Raw genomic sequence first — 23591 nt, 5'->3', positions numbered from 1 at the left:
GAAAGAGGGCACTGACTGCACTGCTCTGTCCTGTATAAAAGAGTCACTTTTGCATCAACATGCAGGTCAAGGAACAAAAGAAGGGTAAGGTGCTGTGGCCAGCTAGCACGACCACAGCAGTGATGAAACAGTAGAGGTAACCTCAATTTTGAATACATTTACTCTTTTGTTACACTGGCAAACACATTGAAATCATAGCAAGCAAACACAGAGAGTGTTATACGGGTCAGATCTTCTCAGATGTAGTCAAGAGAGAAGGCTTTTCAAACATATCCACTAGAACGTCAAAGTGACTTTTATTTTTTCCCCCCTCTCAATATCAGCATTCCTAAACACGGCTAATGGCATATAAAACCATACTGGTCTCAGAACTCAGGAAATCTTGCTATCTAGCACCTATAAGAAAGTATATGACCTCAGCAACTGACTGCAGGATAGTTGTGGGTCAAGTTGATAGCCTGACTAATAAAAAAATCCACTTATTCATTATCTCAGGAGACATCCTGTCTCCTGTTTGGCAATGTAACTTGTATGTGTGTGCGCTATTAATGCTTTATTGTAAAAATAAGGTTTTTTCCTTCCATTGAAGCTGGTCACATCATTTGTGTTCAAGGAGAGGCCTGTTTATCCCCATCACTTCAAAACTATCACTACACAGCAGCTCTGGCCTCACCAAACATTTCAAAGCATTCTCTAATAAAACATAAAACAAGTGACATGGTAAGCAGCAACAGCTTTAATACAAAACCCAACCACTAAAGCTCCAAAATCCTTACCCATTCCTTGGTTCCTGGGGACTTCCTCTCTTCTCACTCAGCAAACCAAGGCAGCTGCACTGAGATATTTTCTTAAAAGCTTCTCCAGTTCTATATTGGTTTTTTCTCAGCACAGCAGGTGGCAGTGGTCTCGATGACCACATTACTTACTGTGACCTGCTACCAGCAACAGCCATCCAACAAACCACCATCTCTAGACCAATTCCCAAAGCGAGTCAGTCAGTACCCTATGGCAGCAACAGAAAAATGGCAGCAGCAGAACATCCCACTCATCCCACTTTGTCTCTAAAACCTCTTAACTACAAATAATAACAAATGAATGGCTGAAGTGCAGTTTACCATGCTCCCCAAAACAAGCCAAGGATGTGCCACCTGCAGCAGCACTACACCCACAGCAGAATGCTTGCCTGAGAGACCAAAACAAACCTGAGCAACAAAATATTTGAAGCTGAACTAATGCTACCATAATACAGTGCTAATTTTCAGAGAGAAAAGATATAATACAGAACTTTATGTCATAAATTACAAAACAGGCATTTATGACTTCCACACATATAAAAAGAAAAGGGAGAATGCTGCATCCAGCTGCTCTGCACAAAAATAGCTGGAACAAGCCTAGCAACACTTAGTTGCACTTCTTCTCAATATAGAGGATGAATATCACACTGGCCAAGCCTCATCTTTTTATGAAAGCATTATACTAAAATATCACAAAGCAGTATTTGAAGGGCGCTACTGTTCTGTACAAAAACCTGCTCATATGAAGAACAGCTCTTTGTTACATGCACAGACTGCTGTGCACATGATGTTGTTTGTGTGTTATTAATTCAAATTGCAAATGTCCAGAGCTTCTGTGCAACCCTCAAGATGCACATTTGGGGTTTCTTTTGTCTTGGTGTCAGTGTTCTGATTTTGTTTTCAAATTTAGTCCTCTACCTCTGTTATATATTGAAGAAGTAAGATGGTTTATTGAACACAGGTCATGCAGTCAGAAGCTCCAGGACCAACCACTCTCATCCTATGTGATGCCACAGAAGTCCCCAGAGACCCTGTACTTCGGGTGCCTTTCTATACTATTCCTTACCTCCACAAAGCACTGTAAATAAATACCTGCATGATTGACAGTGCTCACATATTATGGGGTTGAAGGCCAGATAAAGGCAGAAAAAAAAATAACATTCGAAGAGAGGATTACAACATGTTTCTCAGTTTTTTCAGCAGCTGGAATAATGCGCAAGTAACACATAGAGTCATGATTACTCAAAAAAGAAAAAACTTACATTCAAAATAGAAACAAGAAAAAAAATCTTGCTGGTATACATCATAAAGCTTCATAAAATTAATGGTTTGGCCTGTTTTTTTAATTAATCCAATAGAAATCCCTTTCAGAATTAAGGAGATACAAGTCCCAGATAAATAGATGTGGCAGGGAAAACACCATCCCTGCAGCATTTGTATCTTACTCAGCTCCCCTGGCTGCTAACTGGTGGCATGAAAGAGCAGTTCCAGCAGAAGCTTGACCATAGTGTCAGTGACAAAGCCATGCAATATCCCAGCCCTTTAATCACTGAAAAAATCCACCCCACTCCTTTTTGATCCCTCGATGCCACCATTTCTGGGTTACAGTCCTCTTGGCAAGCACCACCAGATCCATAAACTAACTTCACAGAGTAGTGAATTGCTGTTGCTGTTTCTAGGTTAACATTGACAAGAACTAACAGAGTCTTCAAAAACATCATAAACTTTGTTTTAGAGCTGACACACAACTGCTACATATTGCATTGCAGGAACACAGAGCTGTACGAGCAGACCCAGTGCTGGTCAGATAGATGGGATTTGTCATCATCTAAACTCTACCTCTAACAGAAGGGGGTGGGGAGAAGAGGAGGAAGGAAGAGAGTGAGGAGACGAAAGGGTAGAAAAAGAACTACCAGAAACACCTTAGACTACAGTATTTCTTGTACAGATCTGACCTGTGTTATGTACAGCGATGTAACCTTGAGGAGAAAAAAAAAAATCAGTAAATAACTCGGAGTACTTTATAAGTGAACAACTCTGTCTTCTGGGACACTCAGCTTCATTCATCATTATGGTCTCCTGTCTCTCTTCCCAGGTCAATTGGGACTGTAACTGCAGTGGAGAACAGCTCATTCATCCATGGGGGAAAGCAACATGCTGCTCATCGCTAAGGAGTTTGCTGTGATTCTCAGTGCCCAAGTATATTATCATTTTCTTCTGACTGAGAAAATAGGAGGCATTTTATAAGCCCCTTTAGCATTTGTTCATATTAGAAACACAATGAAAGAGCAATCCAGGCTGCTAACAGACCTCCACCAGCACGAGCATGGGCATTCTATCAGCAAGCTTAACTCTGAAACAAACGCTGGAGCCAACTAGAACGGAATTACACACAGGACGAGGTGCATTTCACCTATCACAGATTACCAGTGGAAAGGGGGAAAAGAGTTGGTGAGGCCTTTGAAGGGAATAACATTAGGTCTGCTTCCTCCAAAACCACCATGCAGGCAAGGTCAAGAAACAGTGAATGGGAAAGCACTTGCCAGGAGTAGAAAAAAGGAAAAAAAGTTCATTCTTCAAGCAGTAGCATTGATTTTCCGGGGGGAGGGGGAGGAAGAAATAAACATATATCCTCAAAAAAAAAAAAAAGAAAAACTCAGTACAACACAAATAAGCTGTATTTCAGATGATTTCACTGTGATCATAAAAGTGATATGTAGCAGCAATAGCTACTAAAAAGGTTGTTCTCCAAAGCAATCTGACTTGGTCAAAATGCAGAACATTTCTTTAGCACGTCCTACTCACAAAAATAATTACAAGAATAACTGAAGACAAACCATCATTGTAAAGTCTTTTCTTTTTCCTCCCTTGGAAGTTATTAATCAAAACCTTCAGTGAATGGCAGACAGCCAGCAAAGGATTCTGCAGTCTGCTCTGGTCCTGGTTAACAGGAGCAGCAGCACGCAGCTTGCAGTGTGTGTCAGGGGTTGATGCAGCTGATTGAGATTTGTGTTATCAACTGCCACTCCCTGCTCTGGGTGAGAGAATATTTGGTTTTACACAATCAGACATTTGCTCAATCACTGAAGTTTCACACATAGAGCCCTGCACGTGACACTCAAAATCATTTGCGCGACTTTCTGTGCCTCTATTTGCGCAGAGCAGGCAGCAAAGCACGGCTCTGATAACACCATTTCTTACATGAACAAACTATTTCTGTATTATCAATGACGCAGACTCCATTTTAACAGGTTTTCCCCATTTTTTCACCCCTACACGCGAGCCCGGGCACGGACAGCGCAGGTGGTGCTGCCACCTCTTGGCCACACAGAGCAGGGCGACAGAAAAACCCGATCTCCCGAGCACGACAGGGACCACTTCTGGCACGATGTTTTCGAACTTCAGTGACTCTGTATATTATGTTATAAACAAGTTACAAAAATCGTTTGTTTACAGTGTTTCTCAGCTTAGTTCTATTCGTGCAACTTAAAGCTTTTGAGGAATTTTGAATGAATGTTATAAAGAATTGAGCTATAAGTCCAGGAAAAAGGAAGGCTAATCAACTGCTAAAAGAAAGCCTGTACTGTTTAGTAAAACTGGAAGAGTTTCCAAAGATATGTACTTATTAGTGGATAATTTATATATATTTTATATGTTTTTATATGTATTTTATACTGTGTTCGCCATTTCTATCTACACTCTTCTGTATGTCTGTTCAAAAGGCAGCCAGGTGACACTAACCTGAAATTTCTAGTGCAATGTGCAGTGAGTTTGAACTTACAAGAAAGGCTTTTGCACATCGCTAATCAAAACAATCTTCACCCAAGTAATCCATGTCAGAGTGCGCTGTATGATTCATGGAATAACTTCTTTTTCAAGTGTTGATTAGTGTCGTGGAAGGACAAGAATCTGGTTTCTTCTCAGAAAGGATACGATGGATTAAACAACAGCTTCCATGTAACATACTGTTAGCAGATCCATACTCAAAAATTTACATCTAGCCATACTTCATTCAGTCTCAGGCTTTCTTCCAGGACCAAGCAACACAGTGACAGACAGCTGTCTTGCACAAGTCTGTTTGGGCTATAGTGACACTTAGTTCAAAATCACCCAGAATTGTCCATGTCAGTAATACATGGCATTATGAGTGACCTAGATCTGTGAGACAGGGTATGTTACGCTGTTGTCTCTCGTGCTACCCCATTCCTCCTTTCCTAGCTTCTTCCTAATCCTACCCTCTACACTTTTTCTAATTTGAAAATTTTGTTTAATATCAAGTTTTACACATTTTTTATACCTCCATTCTTAAGTCAATTATTCAGGTCAGTTATGGAGAACCTGAAGCCTCTGCTCAAATCTTTATGAATTTCGAGGCAAAGCAAATAAATTAAGAGACATATGGTTAAACAGCTTTTCGAACAAGTCAGACATTTTAAGAAACACATACCATGTCGAGTAGGAATAAGACCCTAAATCTCCTATTATGTTGAAAGGTAAGAAACCCTCTTCTGTAATGCTTCAATGTTCTCAGTCTCTAATTAATACACTGAAGTAAAGGTTTCCAAAAACATGAGTTTAAAGCAACAAATTTCTGATCATCTTTGTAACAACAGTTCTCAGCACTGACAAATATTATCTCATAAAAGAGTTTAGGATTAGTCCATTTGTCCTAGAGCAGCAATTCCGTGTGGTTTATCTCACAGGGTTAGCCATGAAACAACTAAAAAACTGTCTGGCATAGACAGACAAGGAGTGCAAATCCAAAGGAACTGCTGGCAAATCACAGGCAGCTAGACACCACTTTCTCTTGCCCATTTTCTGTGCAATTCTACTTACCACTGTAATTTGGGCAAGGAATGGTTTGGGTAGGATAAAGAAGACACAGGGTGAAGTAAAACAACAAATGCATAGCTATAGAAGACAACCAGGTGCTTCATCCCTGTGCTGTTCATTGTCTCACAGCTCATCTCCAACAGGACAGGCTTCTGCAAAATCACAACAAAGCACAAAAAACAGCATTATAGACCATATTTAAAAATATGTACATAAGTCTGAAATGTAAAAAAAAGTATTCCTGCCACAAGAAATACTATTGATTCATAACCTGAGGGAAGGAGGGGGACCTTTTCCTTTGGCTTAAATGCATCCCAAACACAGCCACGTACTACTGCTGCTGACAACCCAAGTCAAACAGCACATGGAAACAGCATCGCACTGTGCCAGGAGGAGTTCACTCTAGGAAAACTGAAAAAAGGGCACATAGTATCTTCCAACAGGAGACTCCTCCTCGGTGTTTGTGGGTGACAAACACCATGCTCTCCACCCCTACCCCACGTCCTGGGGCTACACTGGCTGTGGGCTTTAAAGTGATCCATTCAAAGAGTAAGATACTGGTGTTTCCTCCAATGATCTCAGCAACAGGGCATTTCAAACCATACATGGGGGCCATTGACATCACTTTCACACCACCTGAAAGGGCAAAACTACAGGCGTGGAACAAAGTCATAACACAGTAAAATATATTTGATCGTTAATACAGTCCAATGCAGAACAAGTAGTTTTTCCCAAGAGCTTCTCTCCCTCTTTTCATTTCAAACAACGCTAGGTACAATTTGTTATTGATTTAAATTATTTTACTAAACTTTGGAGTTATATCCTGCTCCAAGGGAGATAAAAGTCTGCTAAAAGCACATCATTAGAGTCTTCTTAGAGACACTGTGCAAGACAGAATTTTCTACATGATTTTATAGAATATTTTTGTTTATGAGTTAGCATAAAAGAAAATCTTGTACTTCCTACACTGCTTAGAGAATATCCTGATTTGCTGAAATTAAACTAGGAGTGACACCTTTGTAGAAATATTGTAATTTTATCCAGAAAAAGTATTTTATTTCTATGGCTTAAAAAACTAACATCTGCCACGAAAAAAAACCCACCTCATTAACTTGAAAGTATTTTTTAAAAAAATTAAATTAAGAAACCTGTATTTGTATTAGACTATTGAGCACTTAGAAGACTAGAGGAGACAAATGAGAAAAACCAAACTAAAAAGCATTTTATAAGAGTTACATGAAATAATTTGCTCTCTGCTGCAACATAAAAAGAATCGTCTTTTCTTTCGTTTGCCCTTTTTTTTTTTTTTTTGGTACTTTCTGGATTTGTCATTTTTTTCCCCGGGGTACTTGTTTAAAAACCAATCACTAACTTGTCATTTTTTTAAAGTAATTTTTAAAATTGATCAAGGAGAAATAGTTAATTATGTTAATCCTAGACTGAGAAGTTTAAATTCATTTGGTTTTTACTTTTGATGCATAGGGATGAAGACTGAAAGACTATGTTCATTAATTTAATACCCCCTTCCCTTCTATCTCATACACCATGTAGCTATCATACAAAGTGGATTTTGGTGATTTGGGATTTTCTCCCTCCCCTCTCTAGAAGCTTCATTTTTTGGTTTGCTTGTTTCTTCTTCAGAGAAGATTGAAAGCAAGTTGCCTAAATTCTAGCACTCATAGGCATCTAGCATTGCTCCCTGAAAACTCTTCATTTGATTTGATTAATCACTGTAACTAAAAGTATTCATTCCTTTTCTAATATATAAAGTTTACAATAAGCAGAGAAGAGGCAATATCATCATTCTCATTTAAGCTATTGCTTTAGAGGCAATATGATCATTCTTATTTACACTATTGCTTTAGACCTCAAGCATTTCAAATAGAGAGGAGAAAATATGGCAAAAACTGCCTTCTTGTCTGCAGTATTTACATGCTTTACATAGTTTAAAAATATGTGGCTTATTAATGACTGATTTTTCAACCTCTCCAATAAGCTTTTTATTAACATGACAGTCCTTTACTTGCAAGTGTCAAGCAATTTCATACTGTGCATGTATCCTTTATGATGTTTAATATAAAAGATAGTACAGTATTTATATCCCTCACAATAAGAGAATGGATTGTTTTAAGGTTATACAGCCCCGTTGTGATAAAGAAAGAAGGAACCTTACAAAATGATAAATATTTTCATTAAAAAACTTTAAAACTAAAAGTTCAAAGATATGTTCTCCTCTCTTATATCTTGTCAAAACATGACTTAGGACCCAAAACTAATCTACTTTCAATTTTATTCCATATTTCAGTGCTGTCATACTACTGAGCAGAGAGTATTGGAATACGATCATTTTTTATTTTGTTGATGTTACCGACAGCTTTATTTCACAAAGCAATCTTATACTATGTCTACCACTGGCAGGTCACAAAGGTCAAATAGTCTATCCTTACAGGTAGAGAGCTTATTAAATGGCACGTCTATTAAACCCAATGGACAACATAAAGAAACATTTCAGCAAAATAGTTCTAACAGAGTTCAGTGAAGACACAGTCAAAAAGATATTAAAAAATTTGAACCTAGACCAATAAGAATTTTTTTATATGCATCTTCAAAATAGTGCTTCATACAAAGCATTTTGAACAGACAGAAGAGAAAGACCTGCAGAGAGATAAACTTTGTCTGTACGAACATTCACTTTGCATTATGCATTTACAACTGCACACTCATAGCACATTGTATGCTAGGTGGTTTACCAAAGATAAGTTTATGCTTTCTAGAACTGTTATTTAATTAAACATTCCATTTTAAATTATAATAAAATTTATACAATACATACTTCAGCAATATTTGTACATGTGCTTTACATACTATCCTGGGTTCCTGTAGGATAATTCTTCAGAAGCAATACATTTTACCTATTTATTTTCAAATTATGTAATTAATCACAGAATGGTTTGGGGGAAAATTCAATTACATAAATCAGAAAAAGGCACTCAAATAAAATCTCCATACAGTGTCTTATAAAGTTCACATAATTCTTTTTAACTAAGAGGGTGTGCTTTGCAAGACCAGTATATTTATAGGCACATAATTGTGATTTTACCTCTCTCTCTCTGGCATCATTTCATTATTTCATTATTTGCCAGTTACCTATCATATCTTCAATCTTGTTATTTCAATATTTTTATCTGCATGACTGCATTCACAAAAGAATAGCACAATAAAGACGTCTTTGGACCTATACATCCAGATGTTCATCTTCAGACTTAACCCTTGCAACTCAAAGAAAGCATTCCAGTTGCATTTCTAAATCGTATGTACTTATTTCTGCATAGCTAAAATTCTGAATACCAGTATCCAGAATCTGTGGACTCACACACAGTTTAATAGATACAGTACTTGGTCTACCGTTATCAGAAGGTTCACCTAGTCAGATAATTAATAAGATACAGAAACATAAAACACGAGTTGTTAAAGTTTACAATTACCTTCCCTCACAGCTCCATTCTAAATGCACTGTCCTTGCTTTAACACATAGTAAATCATCTACCTAAATGTATTTGCACCCAATCATTTTTTAAAGTCACAATCTTTGTAGTGTCAACTTGTCAAGGGTCAAAGGGAAGAACAGGCAAGATTCCCAAATCAATCTGCTTGTAGAAACTGTCTCATTTCATTTCAAATTACCTGCTGTGGCTGAAGCAGGCTATGGACAAACTGCCTTCCTCCATAAACCATGACAGCACAGGTCGAACTTATGTGATCATTCATAAGGGGCAAGTCATGCTGGGTCTGTCATTAACTACTTTTAAACTGCTGTGCAGGGTTAAGTGATCTTGCAGGGCAGCAGCAGATATAAATACTATTTGGACAGTTTAATGTCAGGCGACAACTCCTCTGGGATTAAAACCATGTAACCCAATAGTGGTGCTATCAATATAAGGATTAAGGTACTTTGGGACTGTTTCTTGCACTCACAACTTTTCAGATGTTTTGCACCTAAACAATTAAGATATCAGATGCATAACATAACACTCCTTAAGGGGCTCCCTAAAATATCAGTGGCAACGGTCACCATCTTCTGTGGAGGCATTCCCAGTAGGTTTAGTTTTGTTCATGTGTGACTGTCCACTCCAGGAGAGGCTACTGCTAATCTAAGAGTGCAAATACACTGCAGCAACTAAAAATACATTGGGCTGCACGATTCACAGGCAAGGGAAAGAGTTCAGAACCAACTCTCCTCAAAGTCAGTCTGGGCAGGCACCACAGAAGTCTGTATTAAGCAAGGCACTTTCAAATGTGGGAGTGGAACTATTTACTGAACCTGCTACATAGCTAACTGGTAGGGACAGAAAAAGATCACTGCATGGCTTAATAAACTACACGAGTAATTACAGCATAACAACATACTTTGTGCTTCAGTCATTTTTCCTCTGTTCATTATGAGAAAGATACTCTTTAATAATAAAAATTAGACATAATCTTTTTCAAAATCTGTGGGCAAGAAAAGCCAGAGGACATCTATTAAAGTAGTGAAATAAGCTGGTTTCTTGGTATAAAAAAAAAAAAATTCTCAAAGGGCTATATGATTTTCCTGCTTCTTTCTTCACCACTACATTCCTATTTAACATTTACAGACATAGTTCACAGTATCCTGGATGCTTTGGTCTTCAGTCATGAAGCAGATGAGTATTTTAACAAGAACATGCAGGAAGAGATCAGCACTCCAATTTGCTGAAGGAGACACACTCTTGCTCATCATAAGATTCACTACTCACTCGTATGATATATATGTAAAACCACATCCGAAACAGCACCCATTTATTTTAAATTACTACTTCCATGCTAACACTACAGAAATATGTATAAATTATAAGACAATTAATATAGAAATAAAATTGTTTTCAACCTGTGGCATACAGCTTACATATATTACACACGACTACACCACGACTCTGAATTGTTTAGAAGGCCAAAAGAATAGAGAGCTGGTCCAAAAGACTAGGTCAGGTTGAAAAGAGGAGAGTAATAAAAGAAAAAAAAGAAAGAAAAAACAGAGAAAGGTTCTTTTTTGAAGATCATATTTCTCAAAGAAAAAATTTGAACCTTTTGTGAGTACATCTGTAACTACTTGAAACAAGCTCATGCCATTATGAAAGACAAAAAAATAAACAGAACGACAAGCCTTGGGTTACTTCCTACCTATCTGCAACAGCTCATTTGTTGCAAAATTAATAAGCAGTTTCTTCTCATCTCCCTCGCTACAGTTTCCTAACCTCAGTAGCAGAGGGAAAATAAGGACAATTTGGGCTTATCAGGATTCTTCACTAAGCAGGATGGAAATCACACTTAAACACACTCTGCTAAATGAGTTTCCCCTTTTTCTTAATTTTTCTTCACCTTTACACATAGTGGTATCAAGAAAATAGTTTACCAGGTTCATTGCACTTCTTCAGCCGCTGCGGTTCATTTTGCAACTTCATGATACTGCATTTCTTTCTCCTTTACCTAGGGCAGAAAACCAACATCTAGAGCTGTTCAGCTTCTCCACAGTCACCTGAACAGAAATTCAGCATATTCTCTACAAGTAATTGGGCGTTGGAACTAGAAAAACTGTAAGGTCACTTCCAACCCTAACTATTGTATGGTTTTATGAGTCTATAGTTATTAATAAAAAAAAAAAAAAAATCAAACATTATCTGCAAAATTCTTTTCGGCTAAAGAGTATGAAAAGCAGAGTTGAAATGATAGCTAAGCATTTCTACAAAATATATAATTAAGTGCAATTATTTAAATACTAAAACATCTAAGTCACCACAAATTCCATTCTAAAGAATTACCCCAAAGTTATCACCAGCAATAAAATTCTCCCCTTGAACTGGAGGGGCCATGGAGAGAAAGAATATCATCCAGTATCATCCCCATATGGAAAAGAAACAATTCTTATCATTGGGATACAATGATCAGATCAAACTACAGATGCCTCACAGCATTGCCTAGTTGATGGGAATGATTGAAGCAATCAGACCAAAACAGAACAACCCAAGAAAAAAAACAAACAAACAAACAAAAAACAAACAAAAAACAAACAAAAAACAAACAAAAAACAAACAAAAAACAAACAAAAAACAAACAAAAAACAAACAAAAAACAAACAAAAAACAAACAAACAAAAAACCCAACCAAACAAACAAAAAAACCCCGAACAACAAAAACCACAAAAAAACCAACCAACCAACCAAAAAAACCCACAAAAAAACCACCTCTACGAATCCTTGACTTGGTAACAGTATGCTCTAAAATACAGTAAAACTTGCAAAACTCAGATATAACCGAGTTTAAGAGAGTACCCTGGAACAATAGGCTATGACTCAACTGACTAATTAACTATCACAGGAATTTTGACGACCCCTTCATGCCATCAAGTCTGTAGTTCCTGAGGGCTCATTCCTCACCAAGCCTTTTCTTTGAGGAGGAATGATTGCAGGACACAACAAGTTTCAAGCCTATTCATGTGCAGATGTCAGCAAGCTATGTACCTTGTTAGTAAATGGGAACAAGTACAGTCACTCTGCTAACACAGTATTCAATTACAATTAATATTTGAAATAAAAACAGATGGTACAAGCTTGATTGAGAAATCACATTGCTTGGCAGAAAAGTGCAACATGAGGAAATGCCTGACAGATATTTTAGCAATAAAAATTATTCCTTCAAAAGAACACTGAAAGACAACTTCATGGAAACTCCCAATTCACTCCGGTATTTCTTGGACAATACTCTATTTTACATACAGGAAAAAAAACCCCAAAATAAACAAACAACCACTCCTCAAAAAAAAAAAAAACCAAAAAACAACAAACCAAAACAAAGCATCTTAACCATGACTGCTTTCCCATTTGATGGCAGGGAACACACATCTGTTGACTATTTTGTACATTTGCCTGAAGATGTTCATTCAAACTGCAGAAGGCTGAAGTTGATTACTTTCAAGGAACGAGCAAGGCTTTATGGTCTCTCCAAAAAATCCTTGGAAAGAGGATGCAATGGAAATATGGTACTCAGAGCCTTCAAAGTCAGCAAAGCGGAACAGGAATACTCAACCGTTCAGCTTGTCTTCATCCCTCAGCACTTCACTCCCAGTAACAGGGCCCTGCTAGAAATGCTGCTGTTCGGCAGCGAAAACATAATCCCCGCAGGAATTTACAGTATTCCCACGTTCCCGACCGCAAAGCTGTGGAAGGCACGGACCGCAGAGCCACAGCCCCGACGGTCGCTGCGGACCGAGATGCGACCCAGCAGAACAGAGAGGGGCTGAACCGTCCCTGCAGGCGGCCCTTGGGGGAAACGCAGGGACAGAGTGGCTCGAAAGCCAGAGAAAGCCCCGTTCCCCCGGGATGAGAGCGCAGCCCCCCCACCCCGGGAGGACGGGACGGACCCTCCGCCTCACCCCGGGAGCGCCGCAGCCCCTCAGCCCAGGGGGACATTGGAGCCGTTCGGGTCCAACACAGCGACACCGATGCTTAAACAAGCTTTGGAAAACAAAACCGTTTCCGCAATAGGAAAACCGAGTAAACATTACAAAACTGACAAACAGCCAATTTTCCCCTGCTTAGGATTCTCAAAGACCCTTGTTTATATCTGCATACTAAAGCTTTCCCTATTTAACAAACCGGTTAAGTTAAGCCAATGCAGATCTGTGTGTATGCCTTGCCATTTCTATTTTGATGGGCTGGACAAAACAGTGAATCACAGATATGAATCACGCAATTATTTTTAATAAATCTGACCTTGAACTTTACAAAAGGAGGACACACCAAAAAATTAACTTTGAAGCAACTAAAAAAATTAGATCCTTTTATTCAGCATCTCCATGGAGTAGGTTCCTCTACAACATAGCAGAGATCAACCATTCCAAGGAGACAGATGCTAAAAATATTGGGTTATGTAAATTAACATGTCAAAGCTACATGCTGCAATGAAAAAGAAAATTTCAAACACTGATGCAATCAGGAAAAAGAAGTTAACCTGAGTACATATCTTTAACCACTTTAACATGAGAAATATTTGCCCCTGTGTGTTTAGAGCTTTCCAGAAATCATCTAATTTGGGGGTTTTGTCTATAAAAAAAATTTGAATTTCTACTAATTGGGATGTTGGGCTGCTTTCATGACACATCCAAACATTTACTTCAGTTGTTCAATAATGTCTCAGAAACACCCAGATAAGCTATTTCTCCCAGACAACAATTTACAACACTGATTTTTGCCTTTAGATCCTACAAGAAGACAGCTAACAGCTCTAAACCCAGAGCTACTCTGCTCCCCAGTGCTTTCTACCACCATGCACTGCAAAGCCATCTCCTGCAGTGGGAAAGTCAAAGGATGTAACATCCCTACAGTGCAGTCCAAAGGAAATAACAGTGCCAGCACCCTGCAAACAAGCATTTTCTTCACATGGGATGCGTATTATTTTAAAGAAAGAAGTTACATGCACAGAAGTCTTAATTAAGAATTTAAATGCAGAGCTTTAGTTGATCGAAGCCAACAACAGAAGTAGTAGTTTCTCTGCAAAGACTATCACAATCCTGTACATTAGCCTATGACACAGAAAAAGAAGAAATCATCCCATTCTGTGTGTAAAAGGTCACAGTTGTAGTTGGGCCATCAGAGAAACAAAGACAAAAACTATCAACAGATAGTTCAGGGTAAGAAATACAAGTTTGAATCCTTTGAGGAGTCCTGTAAAGCCAATAAGGAATTTAATTTTCAGGGAATTCTTTTCACGTACTGAAATCTTTCTTGAGTAGCTTTGAAAGTCAGCATTGACATAAAAGAGCATAGTAATCATTGAATGACAGGCAGCTGGAAGTGAGAAAGAGAAAATACATAAACAGTACTTAAACAGCTGTGAAATACTAACAGTTTTTCCCTTTGTATTGACAGCCAGAAAATGCTGCTGGACTGTCATTACCCACCCTTATTATTGGTGATATTATTTTTCACATTACTAAATAACAACTTCACATTCTTTATGCACCCTATTAAAATACCTATTGTAAGAAGCACAAATTGAAGTACCTATATTTATTTCCCAGGAAACCCCATTTTCCATCCGTTCTCTTCAGTTTCAAGCCATCTACTTTTAAATATTCAGGACTAAATGAGTCTATGTTTTATTTTTAACACTCACACATGATATTTCCAGTAGGTGAGTTCTTGGTATACTGTGATAATTAAATGCTTCATTTCAGATGCCATTGTGTCAGACACTTTTTCCATTTCCTTTAAAAAGTAAGCAGCGTGATGGTATTTGACAACCACTCACTGAAGCTGCTGCTTGAATTAGAAAGAACAAAAAATTCATTTAAAGGTAAATGCCATCTATCCTTTACAAGGCTATTCTTTGAGGCAAGGAAGTACAAACAGGAAAAGGCTTTTCCAAACAACGGCCCATCTCTTCTAGAGAAGTACTTCATGAGTACTCTTGCAAAAGGGAGGAACAGCTTCAAGCAGCCAGAGAGCTTTTTCCACACTCCTTCTACTCTGGCAAATAAAGCTGGACAGCTCTACGTTGGAAAAATAGTTGGAGAATTACCATGAAACACCAGGGTAAGAGTGTCCTTTTTTTTTATTCCCACGTAAATGCTCAATTTTAGAATTATCTTATGCAGCCACTAAAAATGAGCAACCAAAAGAATAGCAAAATAATTGCATATACTTTCTCCCTGTTTCTGCAAATGTTCTTCCTCTTTGAAACTTAGAAGGCCTTTCAGATGTTCAAGGCCTCCCTGTATTTGTGGAAAAATTTGACACCACGAACTGAGACAATCCGGGGACATTAGAGGGTCTTCTGTAACAGGACAGCCACTGCCCAGAGGGCTTGGGAACATCATCAGGACACAGGACTGGCAATTCAGACTGAAAACAGTAACACATCTCAGAGATGTGGCACGTTAAAAGAAGAAATGGCTGTAGCTTTGTGTTAAGTGTACCTGACTGTAGTTAACTCCATTATATTCCTAGTGGCAATAAACCCACTGAAGCTTAACCCATCGTTGCTTAACAAAATTCTAGAGATTTATCTGTTAAGACTACAAAAACAATTCCATGGCTTTGTTTCTCTTAAGTAAATTGCCAGGCTGCCCTCAAACAGCAAAAATAAGATAAAATTACAGTCTTTTTTCCATTAAGCAACATTAAACACTCCTACTTCTCGCCTTTTTAGCAAAAATGGAATGCCTCACGCTAATAGATCTCATTGCTGAAAACAAGGCCAAAGCAGCTGGGCAAAATAACTTGAGAAACACACACCCTTCTCTGAGGTCCCTTACACAAACCTACACATAGCTGTGATCCTAGCCACCCACCTCAGTTTCAATAAATAAGAAAGAAGAATATGCCTTTTAATATCTTGTGTAAAGCACATTTCATTCAATCAGTGCTTTTATCAAAGGACAATCCCACAAGGTACGGAAATTTCAAAATTTCTACACGGCACAACTGTTTTACTTGCAAACTCTTCCTTACGCTAACTACCAAATCTACTTTGCTCAAAATAGTTAAGACCTTGGGTCAAGGAGACAGTGGCATTAGCACTCAACAGAAAATGTGCTTCTCTACACTAAAATAGCCACTTAAGCAAGAATGTGGAAATGATTTATCTTGCAATGTTTGAAGTTGGATCTTCACCTCAGCTATGTCATGACTGCACAATCAGTCAGAGGAAGACTGTTACACTTTCATACAAAGAAAAGGATATTCAACTCTTCACTATGAGTATCTAACAAGTAATATTACCTTTCAGAAAATAAGAAAAAGCATAAATATTAGCTACTGGAAACATTCACATTTATAATATTGGACTTAGAGACCTTCAGTGTTCTACTCCTCACATATAAATCTGTGTTTAATAGTAGAAAGGTAATGCAATTTCACTGAAAGCTGTTTGTTTTAAATAAAGCTGTATTTGTAATCCTAAATATTGCAGTGCTATATTAGTTAAGATGACCAGAAAAATACCAAACTGAAAACTTAAATGAAAGCTTATTAATAAAGCCTTGTAAACGAAATCCAATTTTGAGGCAAGAAGACAGTCAGGTAAGTTTGATTTGAGATGCAGTGATACTATTTATACATTCATCATCCTTTAATAGCTAAACAACCCATAGGCAATTTCAAAAGTATAAAACTACAGAAGGCTTTCCAACTATGCACACCCAATACTGATAATGCTTATGCATTCAACTAATAATTTCCAGGATCACACCCCCTACAGAACAACCAAATGGTCTTCTAGAGATATAATGAGTCCAACAAGATCACAAAATTATGCACCTGTGAGAATTATTTTTAGTCAATGCATTTTTCAGAGACCCTATTACCTTCAGAAATCCCCATTCTTAAGAAATCAATTAAACTGCTAACATGAAAAATAAGTGGTTGTCCTAACTAGAGACACAAGTGCTTCTACTGGAATCTAGGAAGCTGTCAACTTGCAGAGAATCCAGCTCCACAATGTATTTTGCCTCCATAACTTATACCAGTGCAGAATTTAAATAAAAAATCAACAATTGTACTCTTAAAGAATTAGAAAGTTCATGTTTCTCACATTTATAGACATTCCTGAGCAAGAAGACCAGAATTAATTCATAAGAGTAATTGAGGAATTAGGGAATTTTAGCCAAAAGCCAGTTAATTTTCTCCTTGTCTTGACCTGTCAAAGCTGTGCATGTCCTCAGAAACAATGAAATTCAGATGGTCTTTCGTTTCCCTATATGTCAGGCTTCCAGTCGTTAATCAGAAAAGTAGCAGCACAGTCGTTAAGGCAAAATGATCATCGCCATATTCCTAACCTGGCCATACAGAAGGCTGGGTGCCATACAGTCTGCACTTGAATGGCAGCATTTTTGAGAACTCACAGTATTCTTTATTTAAATAATGTAAATATGAAAAGAGAGGTCTATACATCATAAATGGGTATGACACAAGATTTCTCCTTGTCAGAAGTGAAAAATCTGTGTATATATCAAGCAGCGATATCAGATTTCAAAAGGTCAACTGCAAATGAAGCTCTCTGCCATTTCTCCACTTTTACATGAATTTAGCAAAGACACAGTGTAATCAGTTAGAGAGAACAGGCATTAGGACTGAAATAATTTTTTCCTAGCATTCTATACACAATTACATATGTTTATATCACTTGCAGTGATGTCACATATAAATTAAATTATTCATGTTTATGTTTTGGAAAGAGCATTTAAAACCATAAATACTGCTTTTAAAGTGAATGCATCAGAGAAAGTACTAACAGCGTGACACAGAGGGAGATGAATGCAGGAGCCAGAGGGAACGCCACTCTGAAGGCACAGGAAAACATTCCAGCAGACTTGACCTCCTGACCTGAAGTTCTAGATAGAGTACAACAAAAGAACACGAACAATCAGCAATTAAACTGATGGAAAAACATGTTAATGATCAATTTAAATCAAGTTTGTCACAGAAAAACACCGCGCCCTGTCCTATTCAGTGCCCCTATGCACACCTGTGCCAGAATAAGCATTTTCACAAACTGCAAAAAAATGGGATGAAATGTATTATTTACATGAAAAATAAGCCATGGGGTTTTTTTGCTAGAGAGGGTAAACAGCCAAAGATTGCAGAAGGCAGGCTGGCTTCTTTCAGTAATAGTGCCACCTTAGAGCATTCAGAATACAGCCCAGAGCACAAGACCACTGACAGTGCAAAATCCTAAATAAAATCCCTCACACCATTACTCCTTTCATCACAAAAGAAGTGGAATAAAAAATATAATTTCCTACCAAGTTTATCTACAATATTCTTACACTCTGCACTAGCCAACAAGACAGTGTTTATGTTAGATTGGAAAGTGTATACATGATTGTATGCGATGCACTGCTTTAGCTTACGACAAAATTCTAAAACAAAACAATAACAACTTTCCTGTGCTCAATCTACAGTATGTGAAAGTTATTCCTACTTAGCTTAAAATAGATAACTCCTCAACTTTAACTAAGTACATTTGTCTCAACTCAAAATAACTGTGAAAGTTTCATTAAAATGGTTTTAAAAGTACATTTTAGGTGAAATTGATGTTATCTTTTACTCAGTGAGAAAAGACTTTACAAGTATTTAATTCATTATCTGGGCACTTCTCAAAACCATTGTTCAGTATTCCCTGCAGTTTGAGAGTGGTTCATTTATGTTAACACTACCAATCTAATATGCAAACAGAAACAATTTTCTGGCTGCAGGTACTACTTGAAGGGGAAGGTGCCTTTCCTAAATACCCTCCATAAAGCTCCAATTATTTTTGAAAAGTATGGGAAAAATTAATTTTGTAGTAATTTATATACAGATGCTTAGAAAAGTCAAATGTTTACTAGAATGAAATATCCTGCTAAAATTCGTGATTGCAAATTAAAAAAAAATAAGTGGGTTTGGAAGAGCAACAGAATGACCAAGTCACATTCTTCTGGGATTCTCATATATGTAACCGTTTGTTTATACTGCAGCTCATTTGATTAAATAGCCTTCCAAAGGAGTAGATGTCTGATGGATTATTGCATTATAACTGGATAATTTGCAGGACTATCTCCTCTATAGGAATATAGAACTTCCAACATCAGATAAACTACCTATTGTATCTGGTCACATTACATGCCCAAGGCAATGCAATTCCTGATGCTTCAGTAGGAGTTGTGAAAAGTTTTGTCCATCTTCATTACCTTTAATATTACTTCAACTGACCTCCTCTACTATAATTAATAGTGCATAGTTTGCCTTCTAAAATGTTACCCCAAAACCTTTCAAGATCTTATTGTCAGTAGCTTGTGATTGCAAGGCTGATCACATTTTCATCAACCACATTTGACACTGTCAAATGCTTTCTGTGCACACATGCATGTGAAAATAAATATATACAGTGTTTATTTACAAAGCCCTGTTGTCTTCCAAGAAGAATATTAATGAAAAATACATTGTCTTAATTGTCACCCAAAAAAAAAAAAAAGGCAAAAGCGTTTTCTTTGGAAATCTCTGGTACTCCCAAAGGTGACTGAGTTTCACATTGTGTCACAGGGGTAGACTGCTGTTTATTTTCAACAAAATCTACCTAAATTCATCCACATGATATAAATTTCTGAAAAAGGGTAGTTGGCCCTATTCCTCCAGTGGTTCCATTCCATGGAGGGTGACACCCAGCTGCTGGCACCAGTTACTCTGCTAGCTCAAATGTCAACGATCCTTGTCCTCCGAGGGCTTCAGACACGTTTGCTGAATTAGAAGATGATCATTAACAGAAAGTCCACCTTGGGGCATTTTGCCCGTTTTCTCAGATTGCTATCTTTAAAAAAAATAAAACACAAATAGGAAAAATATATACAGAAAAAACTGTATAAGAACATAAAGATTATAAATTGAAGTCATAATTTTGTCCTGAGGTTAGTTGTTAAATATTTTCTGGAAAACACCCTAAGTTCAGTAACTATCAGTAAGACTAACACACATGAATAAAGGGCTGTCTTTTCGCATTATTAGAGAGAAAAGTTTCATAAAAACCAATAATCACAGTGTTTAGCAATAATATAGCTTTGCATGTCAAAGAGAATAATATTCTTTAGCACTTTAGAGGAACATTAGTCCAGCAGCTACCCTTTAAAAAAATATAACATCTTTCTATTGCAACATCTCAGAAAACCAGGGATTTTCACAGAAATTTTTACTGCATTTATATTATATATATTTAACAAACTAAGTACACACAGACCATGCAGGAAGAGTGTTTTAAAGGCATGAAAAAGCATATCCGTAAGCATAAACCAACGAAGACTTACTGTTTATAGAAGCCAGAAAAGTTGAAGATGGAAATATTGAGTTTGTCCAAATACCCACTGATAAAACCCAAGGTCTGTGACGAAATCAAGTCTAACAAACAAAAGAACCATAGGGCAGAGAAATGAAAGGCCTATTGCGAGTATGCCAGAAAAATGCTGATCTCTGTTAAAAGCCATTACTTAAAACTAGATCTACAACAGGTACCTGAAAATTATGAAACTTTCCGTTATAATTGACAACTATCACCACATGGAAGTCCAGGATTCACTGCAACATCATTCAGCACTACTGCCCTGATCCAGAGAAACAGCCAGATCAGCCCCACCAAAGACGACCCAAATTACATTGCCATAATATCCAGCTTTGATTAATCTTTGAAAAACATCTGGAATACAAAACTTATGTTCCTGCTGTCATCCACTCACTATATACATTTTAATCCCCACCCTTTTTAATCATTTTTTGCTTTCTGTTAACAAAAAAAAAAAGAAAAAATCTGGATCAACCAGTCAAGACAATCTTTTGCAACAACTGAGCCCGTGACCAGAACAAGAGCTAACAGCAGTGCCTGAAACAGCCTAATGCTGTTAAGACTTATCAACAGACTGATAAGATAATGCTCTGTGCCTGCCTTTCTCCAGCAGAAAGATTTCAAGTCAAAGTCTGAACCAAAATCAGAAGCTGCATCCTCCCTGCTTTGCTCTTCATGAGCTCTGAACAAGAGCAGCTTCAAGTCAGGCCATTTAAGCTAACTTTGGGGGAGAAGAGGGAAAAAGCATTTATTATCTCCCAAATCATGTAAATTAGTGTCAGTTAGATGTTTCCCTAACATCTAATAAGATATTGACAAGAAATGAAAGAAGGAAAGTTAATAAAACATAAGAAAACAAACAAAAATACATATTATATCTTTTATACATTTTATATTGTATGTAATATAAACAGCTAAAAAAATTATTTCACAATGCTTTCACTAGCTTTTCTTCCTAATCTTTAATAAAAGACTAAAGAAGGCTTGTCATGGAAAATGCCTGCAAGTTAATGCAGACTGGAGTGCCCAAACTAGACAGCTGAAACATTTAACTGCTTAACACTGCATCATGATAGGATTCCCAGCAACATCCTGAATTCTCTAGCTCGCTTGTTCCATTAAACAATGCACTTTCAGACACACCATTGTACTACTTCCTAGAGACACATACTGTCTTCTTCAGCATAAAACCTGTCATTGCCATTTGGCACAGACCACCGGCCAAACAAAGCTACAGAGAATCTCAGAATTATTGACGTTGGAAAGGAGCTCCTGACTTCATTTTGTACAAACCTCTTACTCCAGCCAGGTCAACTCCAGCAGCCTGTCCTGGACCACATGCAGCTGGCCTTTAAGTATCTCCACAGACAGAAACTCCACAGCCTCTCTGGTAACTTATTCCTGTGCTTGACAACCCCCTCAATAAAAGTGTTTTCTTGTGCTCAAATGGAATTTCATGCGTTTTGTGCCCACTGCCTCTTGTTCTGGCAGTGGGTACTACTGCAGAGTCTGGCTCCCTCATTCTTTTTCCTTAAGTACTGGAGAAACTGATGGAAAATTGATCTCACATTAATGAGATCCTCCTGAGCCTTGTTTTCTCCAGGCTGAACACACAGCTCTCTCAGCCTCTCCCACTATGAAAGAGAATCCAGGTGCTTAATCATCTTTGTGGTGCTGCTGGACTCACTTCAGTCAGTCTGCCTGTCTGTTGTACTGGAAAGCCCAGGACATGGCCTCACCAGTACTGAGTGAATTAGGACACCTTCCTTGACCACTGGCCATGCTCCCCCTGATGCATCCCAGGATAATGTTTGCCTTTTTTGCCACAAGGACACATTGCTGGCTCTTGGACAGCTTGTTGTCCACCAGGGCCCCAAAGTCCCTTTCAGCAAAGCTGCTTTCCAACCAGTTGGCCCCCAGCATGTACTGATGCATAGGGTTATTCCTCCACAGGTGCAGGACTGAGCATTTCACTGTGCTTCATGAACTTCATGAGATTGCCATTAGCCCACTTCAGCCTGCTAAACACCAGGCATGGCAGTTTTTGTTTTATATTAGCACATTAAGATAAATAAGTAGAAATTACTGGTTTGTTAGAATGTGCAGAAACTGCATAGCATTTAATATTCATTAAGAATTTACCTCACTCCTCAGCATACTTTTTCCCCTGGAAAAAGAAAATCAATGTTTCCACTTTCCATCCCTCAGAAGATTTGACACGAAGTTGCAAAAATAAAAGGCTCTGGTATCAAATTAGTCATGTCCCAGCTTATAAAGTAAGATTTATGAGTAAGTCTTCTCATTTACAGAAAGGAACAACTTAAATCTTTCTAACCATTAACACATTGTTCCACATACCCTTTTATTTTCACCTATTACAGTCACTTCTCACTGTGCACTAGATTCATTTATGTGGTATCGGTGTACTGTGTGGTAACTGCTGTTTCACTCTTCCAGTTTACATAGCTCTGAAATAACATGTGCATACTCTAAACTTTTCCTTTCTTGTTTTCCTTTTGATGAAGCGTATTCTCAGAGAGGGACACTCTCAAAAAAAATACTGTTTCAGGTACTCGGGTTGTGGCCTCATGGGAATAGTATTCATCATCATCAACCTGCTCTTCAAAAAAACATGTAGTCAGGTTCTTAGCTAAAAATAAATAAAATCAGTATTTCATCACAGAGGATCAGTTCTATATATATGACTTCTTAAAAAAGAAACCAATCTCCATTCATTACCTTGACTGCACACTTCAGAGTTTGCTCTGCTACACAGGCCTCTCCTCTACAAGAGAGAGCACAATTCAGATCAACATTGCTGAAACCTTGAGAAAGTCCTCAACTAGAGGTAATGTCATTCTCTAAGAATGACAGATGATTCTCTACAGTTGAAGAAAATTGCTGAGTACTGCAATTCAAAAACCTCTGCTGAAGTTGGATAGAGCAACAGTGTTTCCCCACTAGGAAACGGTCACAACATTTATCTGCTTTCTGCAAAACACTTTGCTTTTTTATACAGGTCACCAAGAAATTCAAGCCTTCCTAGATTTCAGTGCATTGCAAGCCTGCAATGTACTGCAA

This window comes from Manacus candei, unplaced genomic scaffold (genome assembly GCF_025592945.1).
Source record: "Manacus candei isolate 608988 ecotype Guabito, Panama unplaced genomic scaffold, ASM2559294v1 h1tg000005l, whole genome shotgun sequence".
Taxonomy (NCBI): Eukaryota; Metazoa; Chordata; class Aves; order Passeriformes; family Pipridae; genus Manacus; species Manacus candei.
Note: the sequence above shows the minus strand (reverse complement) of the source record.